Raw genomic sequence first — 18009 nt, forward strand, 5'->3', positions numbered from 1 at the left:
AAATACTGCATGATCTCATTTATATGTGGAGCCTAAAACAGTTGAACTCAAAAGCAGAGAGTAGAATGTGGTTATCAGGGCCTGGGGGTGGGGACGAAAATGGGGAGATGTTGGTCAAAGAATACAATGTTTCAAAAAATAAATAAAAATTAAGAATTAACAGTAGTACTTTCTAAATTGATTATTTTTAAAACTTTTAGGATTGCTTTTACTGGAAGGAGGAGAAATGGTACCTACAAGATCCCCCAGGCAACCTGCCAGTCTATGGATGCAGAGCCACACCGTGGAGAAGCAAGTATGATAAAGGGAACTGCGGGGTCTGCCATGCCCTGCTCTGCCTGTATCAATGCTGGACGAGTTAAGAAAATTTAACAGCTAATGAAAGCAGGAAAATTATCATTTATCATCTGGAAAATCCACAAAGTGCCTGGAAATTCTTGGCATTTTCTGGAATGCTTCCTGCCAATGCAAACACATGTAATTTTTTATAAACGTGTTCAACACCATCCCAATGTGTTTTACTATGATTAAAAGCACTTCAAATTGTTCCAAATTTTCCTCTAATCCAAAATGCATTCCTGGGGGCTGGCAGAGGTCAAGCAGGGAGCAGTCTGCTGAAACAACACTAAATGAATGTCAATAAATACTCATTATTCCAGGAGGAAAAAACATGTTTTATCTATCTTGGAAAATATTTTTTTTAAACTTAAGTAAACCTGAGGCACAAAATCGCTTAAAAATCTATATCTCTAGGGAAGAGGAACTAAATGGGGGAAAAAACCCTATTCCTTATCAAAATGATGAGAATAAGAGTATTGCATGGCATGAACAAAGTACTGAAAGAGATTTCCGTTTGACCCAGTCACAGCCCACCTTGTAGATTTGCTGCAAGATTTCTGGGCTGCTCCAGGCTCCACACTAAAGAGCCCTTGGCTGGGAGGAAGCCCTGTTCTTCTTCAATGCCCTCACTCCAAATTCCAGTGTCACACAGCAGTTCCATCATGTTAACTTATTAACTTCAGAAATCTCAGGTCAAGGAAAAGTATTGCAGTTATCTGTGAAAATGTATGAAAATAACTCAGAGAGGGGATAAAACAGGGAAATCAGCTATTCAAAGAATAAGACAGGCTTGATCACATTTTATAACAGATACTTAAAGTATTTATCATAAACAAATCGACCCTTTGGCTTTTCCCAAAATCCCATTCCTCACCCCTTAACTTGCCAAATTGAGTCCAGAATAGTATAAATTGACAGTTCATGTTCTTGAGGTTACAGATTTTATGCATGACTCCATTGTAAATATTTGGTAGGATCTACTTTGGCATTTATTAGGAATCAAAAGTGTAATTCTGAGAGCTTAAATTAGTACCTGTGATAATTATTTATTTTTAAAGAACCAGGAAATGTAGAAAATTAGTTGCCTGTCCACGGGGATCTTATAATTTCTTAGTAGCCAAATATCAAAAGTTTTACAAACAAATTTAAAAATCATCCACTTTAAGTGGAGTGAACCTTTTATCTGACGAGTTGGTTGGTTGTTGTCTTAACCATCTGCCACTGCGTGTGATGGGGTTTTACATCTCAGGAGTGTGGGCAGGTGCTCAGAGTTCATCTCACAGGTGACTTGGGAATACTGAGCCCCTCGGCGCTAGAAACTGGGTCTCTTCCCATGGGCTCCTGCACTGCAGTGGAAAACAGGCAAACAAGTAGACAAACAAGAATGCAAATTGGAGATTTGTGATTTGGTGTTTATAAACCACAGAGTTCTTTCCCATAAGATGATAGGAAAGATATTTCAGAAGTTGGCATTAGTTATTAGTAAGTATCATGGTAGTAACAGTGTCAGGTAAAAATGTGACAAGCATTTAGAACCCCTCTCCCATTACCTCCCAAGGGGAGTCTGCACAGGCCCTTGTTTTCCTTGCTGGATGTGTGAATGACTCCCTGCCTAGAAAAGCTAGGAGGAGGTTTTCTGAATGACAATGGGGCCCCACCCTTGCTGGAGAACACAGGAGGAAAGGAGCGAGAGGGCAGGGGGCAGCTGAGAGTGTGGGCCTGGGTGGGAAAGACACAAAGACCATGCTGTTGAGTGAATTTCAGCGGCGCTCTTTCTACTGGAGAACACCTGCATTTCTTTTAGAGGCTTCCTGGAGTGTGTGTGAATGTGAGAGTGTGTGTGTGAATGTGAGTGTGTGTGTGTGCGCTGACACAGCATCCTAGTGAAAGGAGCCTTAGGGAAGGAACATGGCGCCCGGGTCTTTTCTTAGTTGCACTGTCTTTATTTACTGAGTGTTTTCTGGATGCCAAGTTCTCTGGTATTCCCCTGTGAGTCATAGACCAGCAAACGGAAGAGCCTTGTCTTTCTTACTCCAATGTCTGTGATTTTAAAAGCCACCCCCACTAAATTACAGGGCAGAGAATTTCTCCCAGCAAAATCCAATTTGGGACTAAAATCATGGAAATGGGTTCTTAGGGGTGCCCATGGCGCCCCCTACTGGAACTGCTGATCCTCACCCCCTCTCCCAACTGCAGCATCGTAACTGCCACACGTTGGCCAAGCGGAAGCTCGCACTGGGCTGGCTGGCTGGCGTTTGTGGAGGCCACCGACTGACCGGAAGAGCCTGGACACGGCCCTGAGGTCCCATCACTCCTCCATCGGGTCCTGCACCCACCAGAAGATGCCTAGAGAGAAACGTGAGATTAAAGATTGTAAGATGTTAGGGAAAGCAAAGATTGTAAACGTGCCATTTTCCCCCCCAAATCCAGGAAATCTTAGCTTTCTTGTAACAAACAGTAAGAAAACCTTTAAGGAAGCAAATGAAATGTTTGCCCGACTGTCATCAGGCTTCCTGCAGACACACACAAAAGATCCATGAGCATGGAGCAGTGAAGGAGATGGGAAAATGTGTTCAAAGTAGTCGCGCTTTCCTTTCAGGCATCGGAGAGTGCTCCATCTACTTCCGGGGCGCCTGGTTCTGTGGGGAGACGGGGAGGGACGAATTCCCAGTGTTGTTCATTGATGACATGAAGAAATGGCCATGCAGGAAAGATAACTGATGAATCAAAGAACTATTCTTTATCCCACGGTGCCGCGGGAAGCTTTGTGGCTGTCACAGATTCACCGGGAACTCGGTGTTTGGTGACTTAGTCTCCTGTGTGATGATGTCTCAGATGGGACCTTTGGCAGATTATAGGTCATGTGAGTGAGGCCCTAAAAACGGGATTAGTGCCCTTAAAAACGAGACATGAGACAGCTTCCTCTTCCCCAGCGCCTTCCCCACCAAGAGAGGACATGGCGAGAAAACGCTGTCTGCAAACCTGGGGGAAGGCCCTCACCAGACACCAAGTGTCCGGGTTCCTTGACCTTGGACATCTCGGCCTCCAGAACTGGGAGGAAGAACTCTTTGTTGTTTGAGCCACTCCATCCACAGCTTCTGTTGGAGCACCCTCGGCTGGCTAAGACAGTAACAAACATTTAAAGAGATTAAAGAACCTAGAAATTCTGGTAGGAATGGGTACACAGCATCTACAGTCAGCGCAGCCAACATTTACTAAACTCCAGGATGTAGTAAATAAACGATGAGCAACGGGTGGGTTCTGCTTATGCCAGAGGACTCTGGTTCTGCAAGGGAGGTAGGTTGGCTTTGAATCCCGTCTGTACCCAGACACAGGGTCTTCAGCAAGTCACTTAGCTTCTGTGCTCTGTTTCTCTCTGCATGGAACGGAGGCCACAGCATCTAAGGGAGAAGGTAGGGTTGCAGATGGAACACCACACTATCTACAAGAGGTGCTTAACCCGGGATCTGTGTCTAGTTGGGGAAGAAAGAGGTGCCATTTTCTTTTCCATGCTCGGCAGGGAAAGAACCCCTCACCGTCTGCCGTGCCATGGCTCTGGTGCCTCCTCTGTCTCCGCAGTGATGTGACTGGCAGACAGCATGCTTCTGGGCGCTCCTCCCACCCGTCCCACCCATAGCTGCAGTGCTCACAGTTCTCAGGCAGCCTGGACTCCACAGCCAGGAGCAAGGCTGGCTGAGACTCTCCAACAAGCTGCTCTTTTCCGGACATTGTGCTGAGCACCACCCAGACGTTTAACCCTCATATGAACTCCAGGAAGAAGGATGATCATTCATTGCCCAGTTCAGGACAGAGATGGTGCTTAATCTCTCTATGGCCACAGAGTTAAACATCCAGCCAGAATTCAAACCCATATTTCCTGACATCTCAACTCCTAATTAAAATTACCTTCAGGATTCCTGGGCAAATGTACCAGGCGTCTTGCTGTGGCACCAAGGGGCATGTGGGGGAGGCCTGGGCAGCAGGTGCCTCCTGCCACTTCACGTCAGTGGCCGTCCCCTGGCCCAAGCACCCCACAGACACCCAGACATCACATTTTTAATTATAATAGTTATTTCACTTTTACTCTGTACATACATATGTCCGAAGTGCCTCCACAGAGACTTGCAGAAGTTTACAGAAACTGAGAGAAAATAAAACAATGTAGAAACGTAAGCCAAACATTGGTGTCAGAACCCACCGACTCACCTACCTTCACAGCCCAGGAGGATCTCTTGGTGCTGATGATACCCTTCCCAGGACAGAGGCTGGTGGCAGCTGCTGGAGGCACAGAGGGCACTGCCTCTGTTTTATGGGCCCTGCCAGCCTCGGGCTCAAGGAGACATCAAAAATCTCTGCTTGTATTTGAGCCACAAAAGCCTGTCATTTTTCTTAAATATCCTCATGTAGCAGGAAATCCAGTCATCCTACAACTTGACTCTTGTCCCTTCATTTGCAAGAATATGCACTGAAGTTTGACCCCGTAACTGATACGGTTTGCCTGTGTTCCACCCAAATCTCATCCTCAACCGTAGCTCCCATAATTCCCATGTGTTGTGGGTGGGGCCTGGTGGGAGAGCACTGAATCATGGGAGTGGGTCTTTCCCATCCTGTTCTCATGGTAGTGAAGAAGTCTCACGAGATCTGATGGTTTTATAGCTGGGAGTTGCCCTGCACATGCTCTCTCTTTGTCAGCCGCCATAGAAGACGTCTCTTCGCTCTTCCTTTACCTTCTGCCATGACTGAGGCCTTCCCAGCCATGCGGAACTGTGAGTCCATTAAACTTTTTTTTTTAATAAATTACCCAGTCTCAGGTATGTCTTTATCAGTAGCGTGAGAACAGACTAATACAGTAACCTAGAACACCTGTAATGCAAGTGAGCTGGGGTTGACCTTGCTCTAACCTTCTAAGGAAAGCCCATCCCTCCAACGTGGGTATAATTTTGCTAGCCACTCCCATCTTGAAGACAGTAATAAAAGACAATTCCTGATCTTGAAAGGGAAACAGAGAGACAGAAATGCACCATTCCCCTGATGATTTGACATGGGCAGGAAGAAAGCCATTCCTTTAAAAAATATATCAGCAACAACAACAACAAAGGATTCTAGGGATTTTGAGGGTACTTTTAAGGGAACCAAAAAGATCTCTCTGACTTGGTGGAAAGCACAGGCCATATGGCCATGCCAGCAGGGCCATTCTGCAAGGAGCGGGCGTGGCCCCTGCTCAGTAATGTGCAAGCTCCAGGCCACATGCAGTGGGGCCTCTGAGGACGACATCCCAGCAAGTCTATTTGGTGGCCTTTGCACAAAAGTCTGTGAATCTATCCTTCCTCTTGGGTAAGGGGAGGGGTTGAATATGAAAGGACCTCATTTTTCCCTCCATGTAGCTCTCCCACAGTCACAGGCTCATGCCTAGACCCAAGCCATGCAAAGCCTGAGCACCAAGCTTTGCAAGAGCTGGCAGCCTCTGCAGGGAGACGAGAAGGGGAGGCACAAAGAGCCTGCAGGAGAACTTGCTGGAAATGATCTACAGAGGGAGGCAGGGCAAGAGACCACACCCCACAGAATCCCGGTGTGCAGGAGCTCGGGGCCAGCTCCCCTCCCAGGGAAGTCAGGGCCTGAGGAACGGCACTTGGAGGAATCTGCCAGGCACCGCGGGCTTAGGCCATTGTGCACAGCACATGGGCCACTTATTTCACGTTTCCAGGGAGGGCCATTCACGTAGACCACCTTGCGGACAGGGCCTCTTGGAGAGGGACAGCTTACATTTACGTAATCCTCTGGGTCAGCCCTGAGACCTCCTACTCGACCCACGCACCGGCAATCTCACACTCCAGGTCCAGGAGTATTGACCCCTTCTCACTCACCATTCACTGGAAGAGGATAGCTAACCATGGGAAGGACGGGGATAAGTTACCAGCACCGATGCTTCTGTACTGCTTGGTTTAATCATCGACATCAACCCCACCTTCCTACACACATGCTTTTGTGAGACACTCAGTGATCCTTACACAGGTGACAGGCATGGATGTCCATTTGGAGCAATCACTTTGACTTTTATCCTGAAAAGGCAAAATCTTCAATGATCAATTATCTTGCGATTTTGAGAGTTGTAACTGCAAGAGGAGAAACCAAGTGCCACAGTTTAATATACACTTAAATCTAGATTTGCATAGTTCATCTCGGTATCTATAAAAATTATGATTAGGTGCCTAAAATTGTATCTGCCATTTGCAACAGATACTGATATCTTTCTATATGGACGGAGTTCAGCAAAACGCCAATTCACTAATATGGAATTTTCCTTAAAAAAAAAAAATTACCTTGGTTCATGGCTGGAAAGTCTCCACCCTTGTAGAGGTGAGCACATTCCGTTCACAGCCCACAGGATGCTGAGTGGATTCTCCCAGCTGCAGCGCACACCTCAGCCCGCTCACGATCCTAGAGGTGTGGGCAAGGGCTGATTCCAAAGACGTCAGTTTTGCAGGAAAGTACGGACAGGAAAATAAGTCTAGAACCAGGGACACAGTTATCCCCCAGGCACCTTCCTCACTCACTGGAACCCTTGCTGCGACCCGGCGTGGAGCTGCGCTAGCTGGCGACCTCTGTCAACACCAGAGCAGGCTGATGCAGACACAGGCAGAGTCTTAAGCTGTGGGCAACATTTGACCAGGCGGGCAGAAAAATTCTTCCGACCTTATTAGGAGTTTCAGAGCAAAGCCAGTTTTACCGCAAAATATAGCACTGGGAGTATGTTTTCCAGTCTATTGTTAAACTTGGCCTCCTGGGAGACAACTTTCATATCCTTATCTTTCTTTAGCCTGTGACTAGCCTGACATTGTTGAGCGCGCCATGCGTGCGATGTGTGTCTTCCACTACGTCACTGAAGAGTCACCAAAAGTATGAGGAAAAAATGATGTTCAAGCATCAACTGTATCTAGAAGTGCATTGTTTATAAACAACCCTCCAGCCAGACTGAGAAATATTGAAGGCTCGTATTTGAGAAATTACACTCCCCAAATGGGATATTGGCAGCTCTGCCATTTCTGTCCTTGTTCTTTACAGGAGACACAGAAGCTGTCACTTCTCAGGCCCAGACCCAAAAATTGTCTGCTCTGAATATTCTTCTGTGATGCTATTTTGCAGGGTTGACATAATCAGGGTGGCATAATTCAATTTTTTTTAATTAGCCATTTATTATAGTGTGGGCAAGACACAAACATTTCCATGAATCACACACGTAAATAACGGAAACTAAAAGTAAAATGAATTTTCCCTATCGGCAGGGTAATAGTTTAATTGTACACAGTTATTCTTACATTAAAAGCTGCATACCTGGCAAGCTTTATCGGGTAACAGGGACTTTTAAATGTGCCAGTGTTTCTACACAAGTAACGTGGGTCAATTGCAAAAGGGATAACCATAATGATTAAATCATTAAAATTTTGTCTATGCTTCACAGAGCATAGAGAAAATTAACTTCCCACCAACCTCATTTTTCTGCTGAACATGAAATAATGATTTTCTGCCAGTATAATTACAAAGCTAACATCTGATAGAGTCAGCATCCAGGGGGATTATCACAGGCATGAGTATTAGACCTCATTACCAGCTTGACTGCAAAATTATTACATCTTGTAATTGGAGGGTGAGATTTATATACAGATTGGCCGGGTTTCTGTAAGATTGTAATTACAAGCTTCGTTGGTTTGCTACTTATCACACGGTGCAGGAGGCGGCAAAAACAAGCAGAGGGAAGGCCATTTCATTAAGCTGTAACCCTATCAAGGGAGGAGCGCTGTAACGTCCCTGTATTTATTAGGCCAAACAGAGCTGTTTGCAGAAGGGGAGGCCATTTATTACCGCCTGACAAATGGGATTTCATTTATTTAACCTCGGTGATCTATTTCAGTAAAATGTACAAACGAGCCATCCATTTTATGATTCCGGAGTCAACGCTCAATTATCTAAAGGCTAACTGAGTGTTAAAGTGGCCATCTGCTAGGATGAATTCATTGATTTAATTTGCTTCATGTTGCTGAATGGTTCCGGGGAGGCGAGGCGGCGGGGCGGCTGCCTGAGGGGGGCCGGGCGCCCCGAGAGTGTGCGCGCGTGGGCCTGGGTGTGCACGCGCACGTGTTTAATCCCCACACAATGCAAGGAGGCGATCAATAGCAGCTTAAATTTTATGAGACAAGGAGTTAAGTTGCTCAGCTCAAGCCAGAGCACCTTTGTTCTCCCGTAACAAGTAATCTCCGCGGCGGAATTAATATTGACAGGCTGGCTTCTCTGTGGCTAATTTGGAGGGCACCCGGGCCACTGGGCGGGCGGGCGGTGATAGAGCTGTTATTCGGGTTCATGACGCCCCGCGCGATCGATGCCCGGGCCGCCCGCAGCCTGGCCCCCGGCCTCGGCCAGTCCGCTCTGCACTCCGGCTGTCCAAAGGGGGCTTTTGCAACATGAATAAATAGGAAGGAAATAAATGAGGAAGGAACTAAACGGGCGTTGCTTGGCGAGGCAGGTCTCGGTGGTCGGAGCCATGGACTTGGGGAGGAGGAGAGGAAATGCGCGGAGGGCGGCACGGAGGCGGTCGGGCCCTGCTGGGCTCCAGGGACCGGCGTTCCCCAGGACTGGACCCCGACCCCAGCGGTGGCTCCGTTCCTTAGGGTTCGATGCCCACCCCCCGCCTAGTCCTTGCCAAGCCCCACAAGCCGGCTCAGCCTCTGTGGAATGAACAGGAAGGTTCCATGGCAGGAATGAACGTTTCTGGGGTGGGGTAAACGGTCTCTCGAGGGCGCGCACACCCTTGCTGAGGCTTTGGGAGTGTTTTCTTCACAGACGTTTTCACCACACAGAAGAGCCTGCAGAGCAGGTGCTCATAGGGAAGTTTCTAGAACATTCCTCTCTGCAAGATACTGCCTCTCTCAACTCTGAAAGGGTCCTAGTGGGTACAAGCACCCCTCAGGCAATAACCCATTTCTCTTGTGGCCGGCTCAGTGCACGTGAGAAGCTTTCCAGAGTGGGCACAGGAAAGCCGTGCTCCCTGCATTTCGCTCTGTGGCCTGACAGCCGTGCGTGAAATCGGGACAGCATCACACTCCAGAATGGAAAAGTACAGGCCTGTGCTGATGAGGGCCATGGCTCCGGCCTCTCGTGCCATGTCCTTGCGGGTGGGTGGAGGGTGGATGGAGAGAGTGGCGGCCTCTGCTCTGCGGCTGGCCGGGCCCATGTGCTTCTCTGCCCATAGCACAGGGGCAGGAACTCTGGATTCTCTTCATGTACACTTTCTCCTTGTGGTCACAGTCTCCTCTGTCCTCCCCATCTCCTTCCCAATGAGCTCACTCTCTGCCTCCAGCTGTGGGCTCCACCGCAGGCCTCTGCCCACCTCTCCCTAGCTCACTGCCAACCCCCTCTCTCCCACCCATGCCTTCTCCTCTAAGCCCTCTGTTCCTAAGCAACTCTGTTGGAAGAGAGCACTAGCGTCCCGTGTCAGTGTTGGGAAGGATGATCTCTCTCGTGTAGCTCCTCCTGCGAACTTCTAGAGCTGCCCAGGTCCTGCTGCACACCTGGATCCTGCCGCACATGGCCACTGGCTCACTCTCCTGGTGAATGAGGCTTTGCCAAATGCAATCACTGCTCCCACCAGTGTGTCTCCTGGGTTCCCACGCAGGATGTCCACGCAGCACACCAGGGCGTCACCTTGGCGACACTATCCTCAGAGAACAAGAGAATACTGAGAGGCCTCAGGAGGTGGGCTCTGCTGAATGTCAGTGCGTCTTCAGGGCCTGGCGGGGACTGCAAGGGGCCTGGAGTTCACCCCATGGAGGCAGCGGTGCAGAAGCATGGGGAGTTTGCCATCAGGTGGTCCCTGCAGGTGTCACGATTCACAAGTGCCTCAGCACTGCACGTTCGGTTCACTGGGAGAGAAATGCACCTGTGTTTTTAAACGAGTATTCCTAGTCCAATACCTCCAGATCAGAGTTTTCCCTGAAGAATCAATTTGGAAATTCTCTGCCTTTATGAGCACTGGAAATATTCTGTGCCTCTTGTTTTCGAAGTCTTTCCTGTATTACAGGGCACTGTTTGAATTACCCCAATAGAGGCCCCTCTTTGCCATTACAGGGGGCCAATTTTTTTTCTTATTTTTTTCTTGAGACAAACTGAAACCAGTGTTTATGTCACATGTATAGTGTGCATTTAGTTTGTCTACTCAATATGTGTTCATTACACTGATCAACTTGTAATCATTAGAAATATTTACACTTGAAACTTTGAAAATCATTATTGAATGGTGTAACCTATGCTTTATAACTTATTTACTTTTAAAATGTATTTAAGACAGTTCTTGGCTTCTGCCAGGAATCTATGGAATAAATATGAGCAATTGGTCTTGTGTTCCATTTGCTCATAGATAAAATAAGCAAACTTGACATATCAAGTATTTCTCCTTAGAACCTGAATTATCCTATTGATTTTTGTATCTAAAGAACTATATGGCACTCTATCTTGCCTCTCTTATGTGCTATTTTAGGGGCAGGCTGCTTTAGGCTGTATTTATTTAGAGCAATCGATGTGATGTAGTCGTTTAATCATTTGCACAATCTAAATGGTTCCCACAAGCCATTAAAACAGGAAACTGACTTAGTTGGTCTTAGAAATAGCCACAATAGCCAGATTAGTTGCAATGCTTGGATCAGGCAGTTGCTTAAAACAGAAACAAACACAAAGACAAAATCAACAACAATGATGTCAGTACAACTGTAGCCAGGAGAGACTATGTGCTGTGTGGACTTCCAACCAGATGTCTGCGTTTGTGTGGAGTGTGGGGGGACCCACAGTACACAGGTGCCCAGGAGTGATGTGGAAGCCCAGATTTGCTGATTATTCAGTTACTGTTACCACAGGGAATTGAAGACTGGGTCAAGATCTGAGCAGGACTCCGAGAGTTGAAAGTGGCATATTCCATGACTGACACCAAAATGCCTTTTCCAGTAAAAGAAACAGTTGAAGTGCTAGCCTCCAAGGAGCACAGGCCCACATGGCCACCAGAGAGAAGGCGGGAAGGTATCCCAGCTTCAACCAGACTCATTTCCTCCATTCGAGGCACTGACTCCAGGGAGCCTTCTTGTCAGAAGTACAATCTTTTTTGTCTGCACTTAAAACAACAAAAACGTGTTGTTCAAATCCCAATTGTTTTCAGCAATAGAAAAAAGCACAGCAGGATATGTCTAGCATTTTCTAAATATCAATGAGTTATTGTTCAACTCATTCTTTCTACTTCAAGACAGCAGAAACTACAAGATTAATTTATGTTGTTCATCCCTTGAGAAATTGTCCAATTTATAATGAACATTAGTACATAAACCTAGACACATTCACATTTATTACTTATATCTAATATATTCAGTCTCAGGAAACTATATTACCTTTTTTCAGAGTATTGTGATGCTACAAATTAATTTGATTCAGCTTTCTACCTTAAATAATTCCTTCTAACAGCAAACCCTGTTTAGACTATTTCCACTTAATGCAATTATTGATAGTTAGATTTAAATCTTCCACCTTGCAAGACGTCCATGTTTTCTACTTGATTTCTACTTTCCTCATTTTCTGCCTTGTTTTTGATTAATTTAATATTTTTGTATTTTAATTTTATCTCTGCTATTGATGCAATAGTTATATCTATCCTTCTATCTACCCATCTAACCATCTATTCATCCATCCATCCATTTATCCAGTCATTTATCTATATCTGTCTATTCATATAGGCATCTATCTCTTTATCTATCTATCTATCTATCTATCTATTCATCTATCCATCTATCTTTCTATCCATCTATCCATCCATCTATCTACCCATCTATCTATTCATCCATCCATCCATTTATCCAGTCATTTATCTATCCATCTATCCATCTGTCTATTCATATATGCATCTATCTCTTTATCTATCTATCTATCTATCTATCTATCTATCTATCTATCTATCTATTCATCTATCCATCTATCTTTCTATCCATCTATCCATCTATCCATCCATCTATCTACCCATCTATCTATTCATCTATCCATCCATCTACCTATTCGTCTGATATGGTTCGGCTCTGTGTCCTCACCCATATCTCATCTCAAATTGTAATCCTCATAATCCCCACATGTTGAGGGAGGGACCTGGTGGGAGGTGATTGGGTCACAGGTGTCGTTCCCCCATGCTGTTCTCATGATAGTGAACAAGTTCTCATAAGATCTGATGGTTTTATAAGTGTCTGACAATTCCTCCTTCATGCACTCTCTCTCACCTACCACCATGTAAGCTATGCCTGCTTCCTCTTCTGCCATAATTGCAAGTTTCCTGACGCTTCCCCAGTCAAGTGGAACTGTGAGTTAATTAAATCTCTTTTCTTTATAAATTACCCAGTCGTAGGTAGTATATTTATAGCAGTTTGAGAAAGGACTAATATACTATCTATCTATTTATCTATCTCTATCTACATCTATTTATTCATCTCTCCATCTATCTATCCATCTACCCATCTATTTATCCATCTATCTATATACATCTATCTATTCATCTATGCATCTATCTACCTATCCATCTATCCATTCATCTATCCATCCATCTATCCATCTATCTATTCATCTATCTATCCATATATACATCTATCTATCCATCTGTATATCCATCTATCTATTCATTTATCCATCTATCTACCTATCCATCTGTCCTTCTATTCATCTATCCATCCATCTCCCCTGCACCTGTCCTTTGGGCTACTATTGTCATACATTGCACTACTACTGATTTTGTACAATTCCATTTCCTTTCATGGTTGCTCTGGTGATTTCATACACTTTTTAACTTTTAGTAGGTCTACTTTTTATGTAAAATATTGAAATCTTACAGCCTTAGGTCTATATTTCTTCCCTGCCCTGATGTTATTATTGTCATACATAATACAACTACACACATTATAAACCCATGACACAATGTTACATTTTGGCAAAAAAGAAAAATAGCATTTTGAATGTATTCAGATATTTACCATTTCTGCTACTCTTTTTTCTTTGTGTCCCTTATGTTCTGAGCTTCCATCTGGTGTCACTATTATTCTTCCCCAGGAACTATCATCAACATTTCTTGTAGTGATGACTTATTTTAGTTATCTTCTATCTTAAAATGTCTTCATGTTACCTCCATTCTTGAATGACAGTTTCACTGGATATAGTATTTGGAGTTGACATTCATTTTCTTCCATCACTTTAAGGATGTTGGTCCACTTTCTTTTGGCCTCCATGGTTGCTAATAAGAGGCAGCTCTTGACTGATTTTTTTTCTTGTGGTAAGCCATATTTTCCTCCTCTCATGCATGCCTTGAAGTGGCTTTGTTTGTTTGTTTGCTGGATGTTGCAAACTGTTAATTTTATGTTGTTGGATGCCAGATTTTATTAGATTCTTATGGGATGTTTTCCCTGTTTGTACTTAGGTATTTTTGAAATTGGTTTGATCTTGTGAGGATCTGAATCTTTGTTAGGGAAAGTCGGAGTACTACACAGTCTAGAGCTTGTTTACCTCCACTTCTGAAGCCACGCGTCTTCGGACTCTATCTGATGCCTTCTGTATTGTGGGTTTTTCCCACATTGGCTTGTTGGAATTCAAACTGTTCTCAGCTCTGTGTAAACTTTGAGAAAATATTCAGCCTACTGCTATCAGATGGTTCTTTCCATTTGTAGTAAATTTTTGTTTTTTCTTTCTTGAGAACAGAGATGTTTTCCTTGTCCTTGGTGTTTTTAAGCCGCATTTCTATATCTTGGTGAGGATTTCTTTTTAATTCTGCTGCTTGGGGTTTACTGGGCTTCATTAACTTGAGATTCCGCGTCTACTGTCAGTTGCTGACAGTTCAGAGCCTACCTTTCTAATGCTGCCTCCTCACCATACCCTTACCTCTCTGTCCTTTCTTTAAACACTTTTGTATATTTTCTATATTTTAGTAACTCTGTTGTGCATCCTGAGTCAGTCCTTAAAATCTGTCTTCCATATTTTACATAGAGTAACTTAGCTCCAGTTCAGCCTCTAAGGTCTACGTGGCCCACCCACTATGCTTATTTTGATTATTACTTTTTTCATTTCTAGACATTCTATTTGGTTCTTTGTCAATTCCACATGTCAGTCTTGGTAGTCTCTGTTACCTTTGTCGTTCATGCATTTCCTCTTCTGATTTTTAAATATATTACATTTGTTTGTGTTCTGTTTCGGGAGATGCCAATGTCTGGAGTGTGTGTGGTTCAGATTTTGTAGCTGTTTCTGTGCGTCCTGAGTTGTGGCAGCTTATTTCCTCATCTGTCCTAGGAAGCTTTGTTCTGACCTCATGTTGGATGGAATTTCAACAGTGGGAAGTCTTTGAAGTCATTGTCCTTATGTAAAGTATGTTCCTCCAGAAAAGACCTGAATTTGTTTCTGCTTGGGTGTAGCAATATGAGTAGGAATTTTCCCCCTTATTCTCTCCATTAGCGTCAAAATTAAGACAGGTTCTATTCCAGAAAGTGCGTTTTCCAGACCTCCCACTGAGGATGCCGTTCCTCAAAGCCTGGACTTTGTGGCGCCCCTGGCGTGACCTCCCGCTCACCCTACCCAGGCCCCGCCTCCTGTTCCACCCAAATGAGACCCTTTGCACTCAGGTTCCAACCGCCAAACGTCAGTGAACACCCTGGAGGCGGTGGCTCGCCCCACGGATGCAGGGGACCCAGGGCCGCTGTCGGCAGCTGAGTAGGTCACTCGCAGTGCCCACGGTGGGGAGCTGTGAACACGCCCTGTGTTGTAAGCAGCTCCTTCCTCGGTTGTGCAGGAAGAGCCACAGAGCCAGAGCTTCCGCACCGTGCCTTCTAAGAGCCCAGTCACGCCCGCACCGTGCCTTCTTGTAGCCCAGTCACACTTTCACTGAGCCCAGCATTTTCAGAGACGCTGGGTGAGAGGGACTTCTCTGAACATATAGTCAGAAAGAGTACTGGCAAGGCAAAATCCACAGCCTTGTTTGCCCCCAAGTACCCTGACTCCCGGTCTGCACTGGTCATCTCTGACGCTGCCTCACTGTGCCCACACCTGGCCTGCAATTTATTTCTATTTACCAACCAAAGGCAATATCTGTTCCATTTTGTAAGTTAAAAAAGAATGTAAAATCTTCATGGAAATGAATTGAAAATCGCCTCAATCATTTACTTAAGATGAATTAAAAATTCAGAATTATGACAAATAATACTTGTGTAAGTTACCCATATAATTACTGTATTTCAATAAGAAACTACCAGAAAACGCTAAATGTGTGACATAAATATAAGACAAAATATTGCATATAATTTGGAATAAGATTAACAAAGAAAAAACTATCACTTTTAAGCAAAACTTACCAGTGGTCTGGCTTAAATTTGGGTTGAATTCAGGGTAAGTCCAGTCAGATGAGCCATTTGGATGAAAAGCTTTCACTTTGTGTTTCTTATGATAGCTCCCTGAGGAAGCAAATTTCTTGCCATTTCACATCTAATATAAGTCCATTGTTGGTGAAAAGATGGCTAAATTGGTTGGTCATTTTGTAATAAAATATCTCATGACTTGTTTATCTGATCAATGAAGAGTGCATTCTCAAGCTGTTCGGTGTTAATGGGCCTGTTGCCCTAAAATGGTGAATTATTGACTCTCAGGGAGACATGGGGGTTTGAAAACTCAGATCAGATTTCCTGCTTGAAATTGACAGATTGCAGTTAAATTGTGAGAATCAAGAATGCATGCCCTTTGCCTCTCACGCCGTGGAGATGCGTAAAATGTAAAACCATTGCTAACAACATTATGAAACTAGCTTTTTAAAAAAATTACATCTTAACACAAAATTGCAGATTCAAGTGTGAAAAAGTTATGCACATAAACACAGAAATATTTTGGTGCAATTTGAAAGGTCCAATTTCTGTGCTCCAGTGATGTATTTATCTTAGTTTGCTTTGAGCTGGGTTTTGAAATGTTATGCACGCGTTCATTCACCATTCAAGTATCCATTTGCCGATTTATCTGCTCACCACGTTTTAACTGTGGGCTGACCATGTGCCAGGGATTGTACTAGCAATGAGGGCACTGCAGTGTACAGAGGTGTGGTGCCTGGCCTCAAGGGTCTCACGGTGGTCCTAGGGAGATGGCAAGCAGCTGTGCCACAGACTTGAGCCACATTCTATTGGTCCAGAGCCTGGCTTTGGAGTCAGGTGAATGCAGGTGCAGAGAAGCCTGCATCCCAGCCCTGCTTGGCAGCCTGGGAAGATCACTCCCCTCTCTAAAACTCAGTTTTTCTATCTGTGAAATAGGGTTCATAACAATATTGGCTTACAAGGTTATTATGAGGAACCAGCAAGATGACCTGCCTAGAATGCTTGCTACCCACCTGGGAGATAGAAGCCCTCACGGACGTTCACTAACACTACGTTCCAAAACACATGTGCCTCAGAAAACACAGCGAGGTGACCCAGCAGCTGCCAAGTGTTCCATTTCCCAGCCGCTGTATGGCAGCACCGGCTGCAGGCACTTGCAGCCCCCACTGTAGGCTGCACAGAGAAAAGCCCAGGGCAGCCAGGCCCCAGCATCTATGCGCTCTCCTGCCTAGCCTGTAAGGGCCACAGCATCAAGATCCTCTTTGCAGGCCTCTGGGAGGAGACAGTGGGTTTATGATTAAAAAAGCAGAGACCACTCCCTTCTCTCTGCAAACTGCCAAGATAATCAGGAAAAAAGATAGCGATACCTTTCATAAAATTAGAAAAATCCTCTCACCACCACAAACCCCAGAAGGACTGTGAAGCAGGCTGGAACTTGGCCCACATGCTGCCCCGAGGTCTTCAGGGGAGCGACACAGCTCAGGTCCCTGCTTCTGCAGCTGAAGGAGAGCAGGGGGGCAGCAGGAGGGGGCAGCTCCCTTCCCTTACGCTCACCTTTGCAGGGTCTGATTTGTTTTACTGCAGTGCTCTTCACCTGAAAGCTGCCGTTCACGTGGCGCAGTGGCCTCTGCTTCAAGACACCCACTTCCCCGGCCTCCTGCTGCCTGGCCACCCTCCACCGTCACAGCCTCCGTTTGTGGAAAACTCTGCTGCCCTGATTTCCTGGGGCACGTTCTCCCTGAACCGGGGCTTCTATTTGTCTTGGCCTATTGAGTGGAATCATGAAGCTGCAGTGATGTCAGACGAACAAGCCCAGGGGTCTGGAAGGCACCACGATGTCTGTCATTAATAAGGCCGCACGGCTCTCTGGAAAGTCACTGAGTAGATTCCAGCTGCTCCCAACACATAAATAAAGGAGCTATGTGAGGTGATCATGTCACTGCGTCAGTGTACATGAGAACAACACGTTGTGCACCTTAAATATATACAATTTTTATTTAAAATGTAAAGTAATGTTAGGCAATCAATGAAAATAAATGACGGCAAAAACCCAATCTAATGGTCTTTTATCCAATCTAATGGTAGTAATTGGGTACAATTATTCGTATACTTAGTAAACTGGTCTCTCAAAACGTTTAAGAGTAGTAAGGTTTGGTGCAGAGAGAAAGAGACACCTGAGCGCTTGCAGCAGGCAGGTTCTGGAGAAGTCACTCGGGAGCGGCCTGTGCCGAGGGCTCTGCATCCCCACAAGGCTCACAGTGGCGCTTTC

This window comes from Mandrillus leucophaeus, unplaced genomic scaffold, assembly GCF_000951045.1.
Source record: "Mandrillus leucophaeus isolate KB7577 unplaced genomic scaffold, Mleu.le_1.0 Scaffold89, whole genome shotgun sequence".
NCBI lineage: Eukaryota > Metazoa > Chordata > Mammalia > Primates > Cercopithecidae > Mandrillus > Mandrillus leucophaeus.